We start from the raw sequence: 12,928 nt of genomic DNA, 5'->3' as shown, positions 1-12,928 counted from the left end.
ATCCTAGGACTACACACAGACAACTTTGAATTCAGTGGAAAGAGACATGCGCTATCGTCACTGTTTCATGATGAGTGGTGGCCGGGCATGGTGGCTCACACCTGTAATCTCAGCATTTTGAGAGATGGAGGCAGGTGGATCACCTGAGGTCAGGAGTTCGAGACCAGCCTGGCCAACATGGCGAAACCTCATGTCTACTAAAAATACAAAAAAAAGAAAATTAGCCAGGCTTGGTGGCACATGCCTGTAATCTCAGCTACTTATGTGGCTGAGGCAGGAGAATCTCTTGAACCCGGGAGGCAGAGGTTGTGGTAACCTGAGATCATGCCATTGCACTCCAGCCTGGGCAACACAGTGAGACTCTGTCTCAAAAAAAAAAAAAAAAAAAAAAAAAAGGAGAGATAGTGAGTTTCTTGTGAGTGGAGGTGTTCAAGCAGAAACTGGGCAGTTACTTGGTGGCTTTGTGAGTCAGGATTCTAATCCAAATGACAGAAAAATCAAACTGGGCTTAATAAAAAATGAAACTTTTTGATGGATGAAAACAGGACATCCAGGGATTGGTGTAACCTTTGGCAGGGTTGCATCCAGAGGTCAGATGAGCGAATGTGGATATTCTCTTCCTGCTGTTGCTCTCTGTTTTCTTTTCTGTGGTCTTCATTCTTAGGAAGGCTCCCGCTATATGTGATGGATCCTAGCAGCTCCAGGCTTATGTCCTATGAGCTTAGCAATTCTGGTCATGAAGAGAGAGTTTTTCTCCCAGTAGCTCTAACAAGATTCTTGGAATTGACTCTTATCGGCCTGACTTGAGTCTTCTGCCATCCCTGAACCAGTCACTGTGGCCACAGGATGAAATACACTGGTTGCAGGGTCAGGGCATGTGCCCACCAATCAGTGGGGGCCTTTGGTCAGCTTCCCCAGACCACTGGGAAGAGAGGTGGTTTCTTAAGAAAAACCAGGATTCCATTAGCTGAAAAAGAGGGGAATTCATCTTGGACAGAGAGAAAAAGAGAGAGATTCACCATGAGGGCCACTGAAAAAGGGTCTTTTAGCATCAAATGAGGAATTGGAGAAGATCACTTTTTCGATTTAAATCCAGGATGTAATGATCAGGTTTAGATTCTTAGCCAAAAATTGTTTTCTTTTTCCTCTTCATCTTCATCACCATCATCATCATCATCATCTTCATCTTCTTCTTCTTCTCCATCATCCTCCTCTTCTTCCCTGGAGAAACTAACTAGAATGGAATCTAGCTGTAGAAATCCTGGTTAATTTCTCAGATGTAGAATCAGACTCTGCAAAGGAAGGAGAATTTTGATTGAAGCCTGACATTTTGTTTGAAGTCCTCTTTTCTGTAATGGGGCATAAAGACAATGTCCCTCAGTCAATGGTCATTCCTAACCTTGGGCTCAAGGATGTAAGCTCAAAGGAGGAAGGAGCTTTTATCTGTTTGTTCCCTGTTGTATCCCCAGTGTCTAGACAGTGCTTGACATGTAATAGTAAAGGTAGATGGATGGAGGGATGGATGGATGAATGGATGGATGTGGGAGGCAGAATGGGAAGAGCATGGTTTTGCATAAAACAGATTTGTCTTTGGAGTTCCAGAACCGCTGGTCTGTGAGTCATCTGGAGCAGAGTGACCACTTGGGGTCAGTGTGAGGTTATTACCAGTAACTTGAACCTGGTGGCGAGGTAGACAAGAGGCTAGAACTGCGAGAACAGTTGGGAGGGACCAGAAGGGATGATCTCCTCCGTCTCTCTTTCACAACCCTCGCAGCAAACATCTCTAAGAGTCTGATTAGGTCACCCTGAACATGTGGTGTCTTGCGCGTTGAAGCATCTTTGTGGGTTCTTGAAGGCCTGAGATCCTCCAGTGGAGAGTGTTCCTCAGTGTCCCGCTTCATAGCCGTTTATGTGGAGTCTTTGCTTTCCATCCACTAAAAGGACCCATATGCTTTGTCTGTCACCATTAGCATCTTTCCTTTATTTACTTCACCATCAGGTTGTGAGAACTCATCCTACAGTCTCTTCTAAGCCCCTGTTTTCTTACCTGTAGAATGGGCCTAATGCCTCGAAGGGACATGATGATTACGGTGCAGGAATATTGATAAAGGACCCAGAAGAATGTCTGGCCTGTGGAATGCATCCAACCTGTGGTTACTATTATGATTGGAGCCCAAGGAGAGATTTGAATTGTATTTGGTGCTTTCACAGACAAATTCATTAGAAAGTACTTCCTGGGCCCATATAGTAGACAGAATACAAGCCTTGTGATGGATAGACCTGGGTTCAAATTCTGACTTCACCACTTGTGATTTGTATGACCTTGAACAAATGATTTAATGTGTCTGAGTCCAGTTTCTTCTCGGGAAAAAGGATATCATGATACCTACTTCCTATGGCTGTTGCAAAGCTGCCTTTAACAAATATCTTTGGTCTCTGTGCCTTTCCTCAGACTTTCAGGCCCATTGTGAGAGAGCTGGAAAGATATAGGGTCGTCACGTTGACACGTGTCAGAATAGGGTTGGTTCTGCCACAGTAACAAATGATCGTCAGTCTCGGTCTTTAACAAAATAAAAGCTTATTTCCTGTTCATATATGTCCAACATAGGTTGCCCAAGGGCAACAGTGGGACCGTTCAGCTCTACACAGTGACTCAGAAATCTAGGTGGACAGAGGCTCCCATCTTGTAGCCACATCATGGCTATCTCACTTAGTGTGGCAGGGGAGGGATGGTGCAGGGTTGCACACCAGCGGTCCTATGCTGTGACTCAGAAGAAACATTTGTCACTTCCACCTGGAGCTCGTTGGCCCTGAGTCAAAAGCATGTGCCCTGTTTTGCAGAGGGGGCTGGGAAGTTTGGGGAGCAGGTAGGGTGCATGGTGAGCACCAGTATCTCGGCCACAAGGACCCGCTTGTTGTTTCCATGACATTCCCATTGTAGGGATTAGAGAAGCTCTGGGCTGGTGACTCCTTAGCTGCCAGGTCATTTCCAGCACAGTGCTTTGTGCCAGGAAGTAAAGAAATTTAGGCTTGAGACCCCAGCTTCACAGATGCTGCTGAGAACGTGAACTGTTTTACCTCTCCCAGATTCTGGGAGGTAGATGTGGTCTTGTAATGCTGACTGCTGAATAGAAAACAGAAGAAGATCGCATTTGATGAGCCACTCTGTTGGGGGTGGCCCAGGCAGGGAAGCACTGTGATACTTTTGCAATTATCTTCACTGAGTATGTCATGGGGATATGAGTCACCCAGGGAAAAAGTTTTACTGCCTGTTACCCTCTGCAAGGAAAGAAAAGTCACAGATGTCTGCTGCATGCCTGCTGAGGGCAAGAGTGTATGCTTGGCATTTTAACATGCAAGATCTCAGTCGTATCTTCAGTGTCCCTTGGAGAGAAGAGGTTACAGTCTCCATGTTGCTGGTGAAACCATGAGGCTTAGGGGTGTTCAGAGCTGTATAGAAACAATGGCTGCCCCTGTTCATAGGACACAGCCAGTGAAGTGTGGTCCCAGATTCAAGCCCTTTACATTCCATGTTGTTGTTTTAAACTATACCATCTCATCTTTCCATTGTAATGTCCGTGGGGCTTAAGGAAGTAGTTAGGGATGTGCCCAGTTCTGTGTGTCAATCAAAGCTGTAAGAATCAGAACCTTGTGTCTTTTACGAAGCTTGAATTGTGTATTGGCTCATTTAGTCCTCATAACAACGCTGTCATGTAAGAGCTCCTATGGCCACCATTTTTCAGATGTAGAAACTGGGGCCCAGAGAGGTGGAATGACTTACCCAAGGTCACCCAGCAAGTTACTGGCAGACTGGGACAGAGTCCTGGCCATCCAGCTCCAAGTTCATCCCCCAGACCACTACCCTACACTGCTCATTCACATTTCAGCACAGTCTTCCCTCTGTCCAGGTGTTGGTGTTCACGAATTACTACTTGGCAGGAATGAATAGCTGTGTACGCCTTCCTGGGTGGAGCAAGCCAGCCGTTACCTGAACGAGGCTCTTGGCAGCTTTACGGGAGTGCTGTTGGGTATGAGAAAGAGACTCTCAAAGGAAAACAACATTTTGATGCTCATAAAATTTAATGTTCTTTCATTTACTTTCTCTTGAAACTTGGACATAATTTATTGAGCCCATGGTTGAAATATTCGGGAGGTCTCTGTGTGTTACTTCGAAAGGAATATGATTAAAAACACACACCAGCCTCCACTGATTTCTCAAGACGTTAGAACACGACAAAGAGCCACATAATTTCAGAATTTACATCTTTATGTGAAAGCCTGTGCTTTCCAGCACCTTGCAAAATAAATGGAAAAGCAGCACTTCAGGGTGAAATATTTTCCAGAAAAGTTTCTGAATTGGTGTGCTAGTGTTAGCCTCATGGTACTAAGTAACTTCCTGGGTCCAGCAGCCAATTCTCGGGGATAAGAAGCTGCCCCAGGCCCTGTGCCGGGCTGGCTGCTCTGAAGTCACATCTTAACCACGTTTAAAATCCTGCTCAACATGATGGAGCCCCACTTTATAGCTGAGGAAATGGGAGCAGATGCATGACGGGGCTTGGGTGTTAACCTGTTCTCCTGCCGGCTGACCTCTGCCTGCCTCCAGCCTCAGCTTAGTATCACAAGCCCCAGGGCAGGTAGCTGCCTCCCCTTCATGTTTCCAGGGACCTCAGTCTTCCTGCTGTGCCACTGGCCACTTTGTCTGAGAACTATTGGCCACCTAGATCCCCAGGAGATAGGGAGCTCTGTGAGCACAGGGGCAGGGTCCTTGCCACACTGATGCCCAGAGCTCAGTTCAGTACCTGGTACACAGTTGGTCAATAAATGTTTGTTGAATGAATGAAGAAACATGAATGAATGACTGAATAAGCAAATGAATTGGTGCTTCTAGGCCTGTGCAGGGAGGTGCATTTGACCTCTGATATGGCTTGGCTAGGTCCCCACCCAAATCTCATCTTGAATTGTAGCTCCCATCATTCCCACATGTTGTGGGAGGGGCCCGGTGGGAGATAACTGAATCATGGAGGTGGTTCCCCTCTACTGTTCTTGTGGTAGTGAGTCTCATGAGATCTGATGGTTTTATGAGAGGTTTCCTCTTTCTCTTGGCTCTCATTCCCTCTCTTGTCTGCCACCATATAAGACGTGCCTTTCGCCTTCTGCCAGATTGTGAGGCCTCCCCAGTCATGTGGAACTGTGAGTCCATTAAACCTCTTTTTCTTTATAAATTACCCAGTCTTGGGTATGTCTTTATCAGTAGCATGAGAACAGAACTAATACGACCTCACAAAGGGAGAGGGTTTATAAAATAACTGCAGAGCGGAGAGAGATTGTCCAGCATGGTGGTGTAAGAAAGGACTCTGGTTCCAATCCCATGGCCTTTAGTGTTAGCTTTGCCTGGGACTGAACCTCCGTGAGCGTCTGTTTCCTCAATCTGTAGGTGGAACCACTAGCTAGAATATAGAAGCCACCAGGGCAAGAGTCTCTCTTGTTTGCTGCTGTATCCATAGTGTTTAAAACAGGGCTTGGCAAATGATAGATGTGGTAGATGCTCAATAGATGTTTGTGGAATGAATGAACGAATGAATCTGAGAATTTTCAGATATTGAAGATAAGTTTCTTGAGGAGCCATGGACGGGTCTCGTATGGATAAGTTAACACAAGGATGGGGCTTATTATTGGGTCTGGCGTCCAATACATGCTCAGTAAATGTTTGCTCTTGATGACAGTGGCCTCACTGTATCCTCCTCTTCCTCTTTCTCCTCCTGGGCTGCCTGCCTGGCGGGCTGGAGAAGGCCTTCTGCACTGGGGAGGAGAGGAGGCCAATGCTGCGCTGCCTTCTAACTCCCAGGTCCTGGGAAATCAATAGCCGCCCTCTGCGAGCCAGCCTGTAACCACCGTGCTTTTGAAAGGAGAGGCCAGCAGAGCCTTTTAAAGTAATTCTGGCCCCATTTTCACAGGCCTAGCTGAGCTCTGTGTTTTGTGCTTGTGATGGAACTATAATTATACCCATTGTGTGGCACCAAGTAAACCACCTCATATGCTATGTTTACAGAAAGAAGCCTCTTCCCCCTTTTCCGTTGACCCTCCCATAATCGATGCAGCAGAAATAAGCCCTGCAAGTGTCTGCTGTTGTCAGTGGCTTTGGCAGTAATCCCGGGTAACACACGTGGAGTTGGGTAAGATCCTGTGCCCTGTGCTAGAGCTGTGAACTGCCCAGGAAGCATTACCATATGCAGAAGTGCATGCTACACCTTCTTCTGGGGGAGCCTCATATAACACATAGAACATGGGTCTGGACGTTAGCTACTGCAGCCATCTCCATGAGACCATGGGCAAGTGTTCTAGTCCCTGTGGGCCTCAGTTTCCTCCCATATAAAATAGGAACAACACCAGCACCTAGTATGATGTCTAAGGCTTCTGTGTGCAGTTGTGCTGGTTGTACACTGCACAACAGCTTATGGCTCTGGGGGGACCCGTGGGAGCTGTATCCAGCTGTGCTCCACTCCCTGAACTCAGGTCTCATGGGGCCGTGGCCAGTCAGGGCGCTCCCTTTTATTGCACGAAAGAGCCTTTATGTCAAACATGATGTACTTGACATGTAGTAAGTGCTCAGAAAACAGTTAACTATTGTTGCCACTCATACCGGAGGATGACCTATGGAAGAGGTGGATGAATGGATTGAAGGCATTGGGCAAGGAGATCAACTGAGATTTGAGTGACGTTGTGAAGGGTGGATAGAATTTTAGGATGTGTGCATGGTGGGAAGGTGGGGGTGCAGCCGTATTCTCATTCCATCCATATAGGTCCTTCTCTTGAAATGTTTTCTCCCCTCTCCTCTCCCACCAGTTGCTTTTATGCCATGCCAAGAAAATTAGTGGAAAGGTATTGAAGAATTTTTTTTTAAAGTTTGGATTGTAGACACATGTGAATGTGGACAGAACAGTAGAATGCACCTCTGTGTGCCCAGCACATAGTCCCGTCAACTTCAGCAGCCACCAACCCAAGCCAATCCCACTCCCCCACCCCCGCCATTCCCAGTATTATTTTGAAGCAAATTGCAGACATCATGCAGTCTAGTTTGTAATTGTTATTGAAGGGTTTTAAGCAGTAAAGGGGTGTGATACTTTAGAAAGATCATTTGAGCATCAGCTGGTGGCGGGGGCAGCAGGGAGGCGGTGGTGTTTCTCTAGGTGGGAGGGGGCTTCTGAACCTAGGTTTGGCAACAAGGATGGAGGAGCGGGGACAGACCTTGGAGACATGAAGGATGTAGATTCTACAGGACCAGTGGCACTGGACGCTTCTGCTGGTGCCTCTTTGATGGATAATTATGGTAATTAACCTTTATGGAGTACTTCATATATGCCAAACCCTGAGTTAAGCACTTTTTTCTTTTATTATTTAAACCTCACAAAAGCCCTGTGAATTTTGCGTTGTTGTTAATGTAATTTTATGGATGAGAAACTGAGGCCCAGAGAGGTGAAGGTACATTGCCCAAAGCCACATCTAAGAAGTAAGGAATGGTGGGTTTTAATCCAAAACGGCCTGGCTCTAGCTCACCCCCTTCCGTACTGCTCTCACAGGACAGGTGTGAATCAGAGAACCCGCTTAAAGACCCTCACAGCTGCATCAGTGCCTCTTGCTTGTTCTTAGAGGAACACACCTTTCAGCAGAGGGCTTGGGCTCAGGCTTTTGTTTTTGCTTTCTTTCCCCTGTCGTTGCTCATTTGTCTCAAACAGCCACCAGGAAGGTGACGGCTGCTATTGTAACATGGTCATTTCTGTGGATTCTGCCATGGCTCTTGGAGGGCTGTTGGTGTGGGGCAGGAGAGCATCAGTGTCTCCAGGCTGGTAGCAGCTGCTGCTGCTTTGTGAAGCCTCCCTCCCTGGCTTGCCTGTGTATTCTCCAAAAGGCCACGTGTCGGGAGAAGTGATGACCAACATTGGGGACTGAGACCCGGCAGCTCTGTGGCCGAGCTATGACAGTTACCTAAACCTCTGCTTCTCAGAGGCGTCCCCTTACTAATTGATCTGTTGTTAGTGATAGGTGTTTTCCCTCTTTAAAGTGTAATCCCATCCTGATGTATGTAAGCATTACCTCTCGCCATCTCAGTGTTCTGAGTGCGGAGGGGCTTGTTGCAGAGGCAATCAAGGGAGCGTTTGAAATGTGAAGTTATCACCAGGGTTACTTACAAGCCTCTACTTAGTGGCTCTGCATACAGCGCCCGCACAGCACTGGCCCAGTGGCACTTCAGGATGATCTGCCCCACAGGTCTCAGCTGAATTTATTGCATGGTAGCTTTATGGTGTGGCATTGAGGAGGATGAGTCCCAAGATTCCAGAGCACCTGGCTCATCAGGGCGAGCCCAAATAACTTCCTGGGGCCAGCCCTCCACACACCTGAACCAAAGCAAAAGGTGGATTGGAATGAAGAAAGAAACAAGAGAGATTCCAAAGATGGTAGACGCAGGACCATGAGCTCTGGAGCCAGACTGACCACCTCCCTCCCTTCCAGACTGCATGACTTGGGACATTCAAGTCACCCTTCTGAGCCTCAGTTTTCCTCATCTATAAAATGGGAGTAAATCTCCACCTCCCAGGCTTGTAATGTGTGCTAATGTGTAAAACACAGAGCGCTGTCAGACCCATAGCAGGTGCTCATTCTGTTACATCGTGTCCTCATCATAGCAGGTACTGGTGACTACCCGAACTCTTTCATCCCTTTGTACCTCATGACAAACCTGTACAATAGGTGACAGTATCCTCGTTTGACAAATAAGATACCAGGAATTAGAGCTAGGTGCAGTGGGTCATGCCTGTAATCATAGCCCTTTGGGAGGCAGAGGCAGGAGGCTCGCTTGTGTCCAGGAGTTCAAGACCAGCCTGAGAGACATAGCCATATCATCTTTACAAAAGAAAAAAAAATTAGCCGAGCATGGTGGCACATGCCTGTAGTCCCAGCTACTCAGGAGGCTGAGACAGGAGGATCGCTTGAACCCAGGAGGTCAAGGCTGCAGTGAGCCGTGATTGTACCACTGCACTCCAGCCTGGGCCACAGAATAAGACTCCGTCTCTGGAAAACAAAATTTAAAAAATAGGATACCAGGAATCAAAGACGTGTAATTCTTTTTTTTTCTTGAGACAGAATCTTGCTATGTTGCCAGGCTGGAGTGCAGTGGCATGATCTCGGCTCACTCCAACCTCCGCCTCCCAGGTTCAAACGATTCTCCTGCCTCAGCTTCCCGAGTAGCTGGAACGACAGGCCTGCGCCACCACGCCCAGCTCATTTTTTTTGTATTTTTTTAGTACAGACGGTGTTTCACCATGTTGGCCAGGATGGTCTGGATCTCCTGACCTTGTGATCTGCCTGCTTCGGCCTCCCAAAGTGCTGGGATTACAGGCTTGAGCTACCACGCCCAGCCTAAGACGTGTGATTCTTTATACAAGGTCACCCAGCAGTGAGTAGACAGGACCTGAATTTGACCTCCAGGGGCCTTGTTTTTTCTCCTTGACATGGAACATCTGGAAGTCATGTCTGCCAGTCGCCTGGATTGTCTTCACATTGGGATTTTCGTTTGAAGCAATTCTCTGTGTTACCTTCACCTGAAGCAAAAACCATCTTGGAGAAGGCTTACCCTAGCTGCTGGGGAGCTCCTAGACTCTTCTCTGGGAGTCTCCTTTGGCGTTGGATTGGCCGAGGTTCTTACTCTCGGTGCCCCTTCCCTTACTGCTAGGTCCCTCTGAGGGGGATGTGGGAGCAGCCAGAGGCTACGTGGTTTTTCCCCTCTGCCTGCTAATGGCAGTCATTCGCTATGGGGTTGACGGCTCCTTTCCCCGGCTCTGTGTGTATGTACGTGTGTGCGTGACAGTGTCCCTTACCTTCGAGATGCCCCCAGCCCTCCGTCCGTGGCTCAGCACCTTTCCAGGTCCTCTGCTCTTCACTGATACCTTGAGATGCCAGCTCAGCATCACAGTGGTGGCGTATGCTGAGAGGGAGGAGAGAGGAGTGTGGCCAAGAACACAGGCTTGGGAATCCAAATCCCGCTTCTGCTGCATACTTCCTGTGTGGCCTTGGGCAAGTTGCACACCCTTTCTGTGCCTCAGTTTTCTTAGCTACAAAATTAGGAACAGTAACACAACTCACCTCCCAGGGGAGTTGTAGGGTTCAGGTGAGTACTGCTTGGAGAGGACGTGGAACATTCCTGGTGTGCAGGGAGTGCCCCTGAGTCTGCCCTTCCCCCCCCACCCCCCGCCACTGTCACCATCGCCCCTCCGGGAAGACAGCACCCTCATTTTACAGAACACTTCCCCGTTGCTCAGCTTGTTTAAAAGTCTTGTGGCCTCCCAGTAGAGGAGCAGAGAGTGCTGCATTAAAAGCAGGAAGCTCGGTGTGTAGTCGTGGCTCTGTTAGGGAATAAAAGGAACTGTATGGCTTTAGACAGGCCACTTACCCCACCAAGCCCACGTTTCCTCCACTCTCAAACGGGCGCAGTGTTTCTCTTCCTGGGTTATTTATTTGTGGCCTGAAAGGCCATGTGACAAGAAGAGCATGGGCTTTGGAGCCCTAATAACTGGGATTCACATCTCACTGTCACTGCCTGGACCCACAGTGCCAAGGTCAAAGAGGTCAATGGCTACTGGAATTGCGTGAGGATTTCCTGTGAGTCTGTGTCTGGTGCTAGATCTGGACACCTATTATTTCTTTTCTTTTTCTTTCTTTCTTTTTTTTTTTTTTGAAATAGAGTTTCGTTCTTCTTGCCCAGGCTGGAGTGCAGTGGTGCGATCTCGGCTCACTGCCACCTCCGCCTCCCAGGTTCAAGCGACTCTTCTGCCTCAGCCTCCTGAGTAGCTGGGATTACAGGCATGTGCCATCATGCCTAGCTAATTTTTTGTATTTTTAGTAGAGATGGGGTTTCTCCATGTTGGTCAGGACACCCATTATTTCAATTAAAATTTCTAGTTTTCTTAGTTTTCAAGGCTGAATGGACACTATAAGACAATGTAGAGGTTGAGCATCCCAAATCCAAAAACTATAAATTCAAGATGTTCCGGAATTTGAAATGTTTTGAGCGCTGACATAATGCTCAAAGGAAATGCTCATTGGAGCATTTTGGATTTCACATTTTCAGATTTGGAATGCTTAACCTGTAAGTATAATGAAATACTCCAAAGTCCAAAAATTTCAAAATCCAAAATACTTCTGGTCCCGCACATTTTGGATAAGGGATACTTAACTTGTATATGCAGGTAAAAGAATGACGGGTGTTGTTAGCATTGGTTTTATCTCATTTTTCTTTTCAGCTCTCTTGAATTTTATCCAAACATGGCTGTAGTTTGGCTTTTTTTTCATTATTTTTTATCCTTGTTTTTCATAATTATTAATGCAAGAGATTGCTTCAAACACAGCACTTAGAGGTCAATTCTTCTCAAACTATAAGAACCAATTTTCTTTTTAAAAAAGCTTTTAATTCATTGCAGACTGATATTTTTATAAATTACCAAAAAACAATCTAGAAAAGCCCTGAAGCTCCTGTGTTCACAGCAATATGAAATTGCTTGAAACATTTCTAAACGCTTGCTTCCAGTTCCTTTCCTCCTCTGGTCTCATACTGGTAGAAAACAGGTGGCACACCCACACCAGTTTGTGGGCCACCCTGTGCATGTCCCTGTCGTAGACTCACTTGCTGTGTGTGTGTGGCACTTGCCGTGTCATTACTGAGGTAGCAACGCTGCATGTGACAGTTACAATTGGCCCTCTATCTGCGACTCTGCATCTGTGATTCAACCAGTGGAGGAGTAAAAATACCGGGCGGGGAGAATGCATCTGTACTGAACGTGTACAGACTTTTTTCCTTGTCTTTATTCCCCAAACAATATGGTATAACAATTGTTTACATAGCACTTACATCATATCAGGGACTGTAAGTAATTTGGAGAAGATCTAGAGTATACAGGAGGAGGGAGGTGTGTAGGTTCTATTGTAGATACTACACCATTTTATAGAAGGGACTTGAGTGTCCGTGGATTTTGGTATCCGTGTGGAGTCCTGGGACCAATCCCCCACGGATAGCGAGGGATGACTGTACCGCCCCCATCCTGCTGTGGGCAGGCGGGGTTCATGCCGTTTTCTTCTGGCTTGTAGCTTTGTTCACATCAGCGAGAATTCAGAGGTGGAGAGCTGACAAGTGGAGGAGCTTCTGCGACATCCCCATTTTACAAATGAGGAACAGGAAAACAGTTTTCTATAAGTAGGGAATGGCCCAACTGCTGTTCAAAGCTGAGTCTGTGAAATGCTCCCTTTGTGTTTACCAGTGGCTGTCAGTTCTGACTGATCATTACAGTCAACACGGGCTTTAAAAAGTATTCTTTGAGGTCCTTCCCCTCAGTCTACTGAATCAGAATTTCAGGGGCCAAGACCTAGAAACCCGCATTTTTCAGAAGCCCTTCCAGTGACCAGTGATCAGCTTGGATTGGGAGCCACGGGTCCAAACCATGTCACTTCCCTCTACTCTGCGGTACAAACCAATTGTTCTTAACCACCAAAGAGATCAGCTTCCTACCATATCCAAGATGGAGTGCAAAGAGCACAGATAGTAGGGCCGTTAAGGTGTGGGTTCCAATCCCCACTCTGTCATTTCCTTGCCCTGATATTTGAGGCTTACGAGCCAACCTCTCTGCGCCTCATTGGTAAGGAAAGCATGCCTGCCCTGCAGGGGGTTGCAGGAATTATATGAACTGGTGCACCTAATGCCTGTAAAAGGCCTAACACTTAGTTGGTGCTCTGGAGCATGTGAATGCAAAGTGGGCGTTGTCTAGGTTCACTTTTTAACTAGACAGGTGCAATGCCATCATCATAGAAACAGGCTTCAGGCCCCTCCCCACAACCAGAGTAAACGGCCAGAAAACGGGTTGTTTTATAAAACTTACAGATTCTA

The 12,928-nt window shown here is 47.1% G+C and overlaps 1 protein-coding gene across 8 annotated transcripts in view; it reads left to right on the top strand.

The window, feature by feature from the left end:
- The window catches only part of SNX29 (sorting nexin 29), a 588,023-nt gene that overhangs the window by 359,637 nt on the left and 215,458 nt on the right, over positions 1-12,928 (top strand). The gene's annotated exons all lie outside the window — the stretch shown is intronic.

The sequence above is a fragment of the Papio anubis genome, chromosome 18 (assembly GCF_008728515.1).
Source record: "Papio anubis isolate 15944 chromosome 18, Panubis1.0, whole genome shotgun sequence".
Taxonomy (NCBI): domain Eukaryota; kingdom Metazoa; phylum Chordata; class Mammalia; order Primates; family Cercopithecidae; genus Papio; species Papio anubis.
The sequence above is the reverse complement of the archived record's forward strand: the minus strand, read 5'-3'. Positions and strand labels throughout refer to the sequence as shown.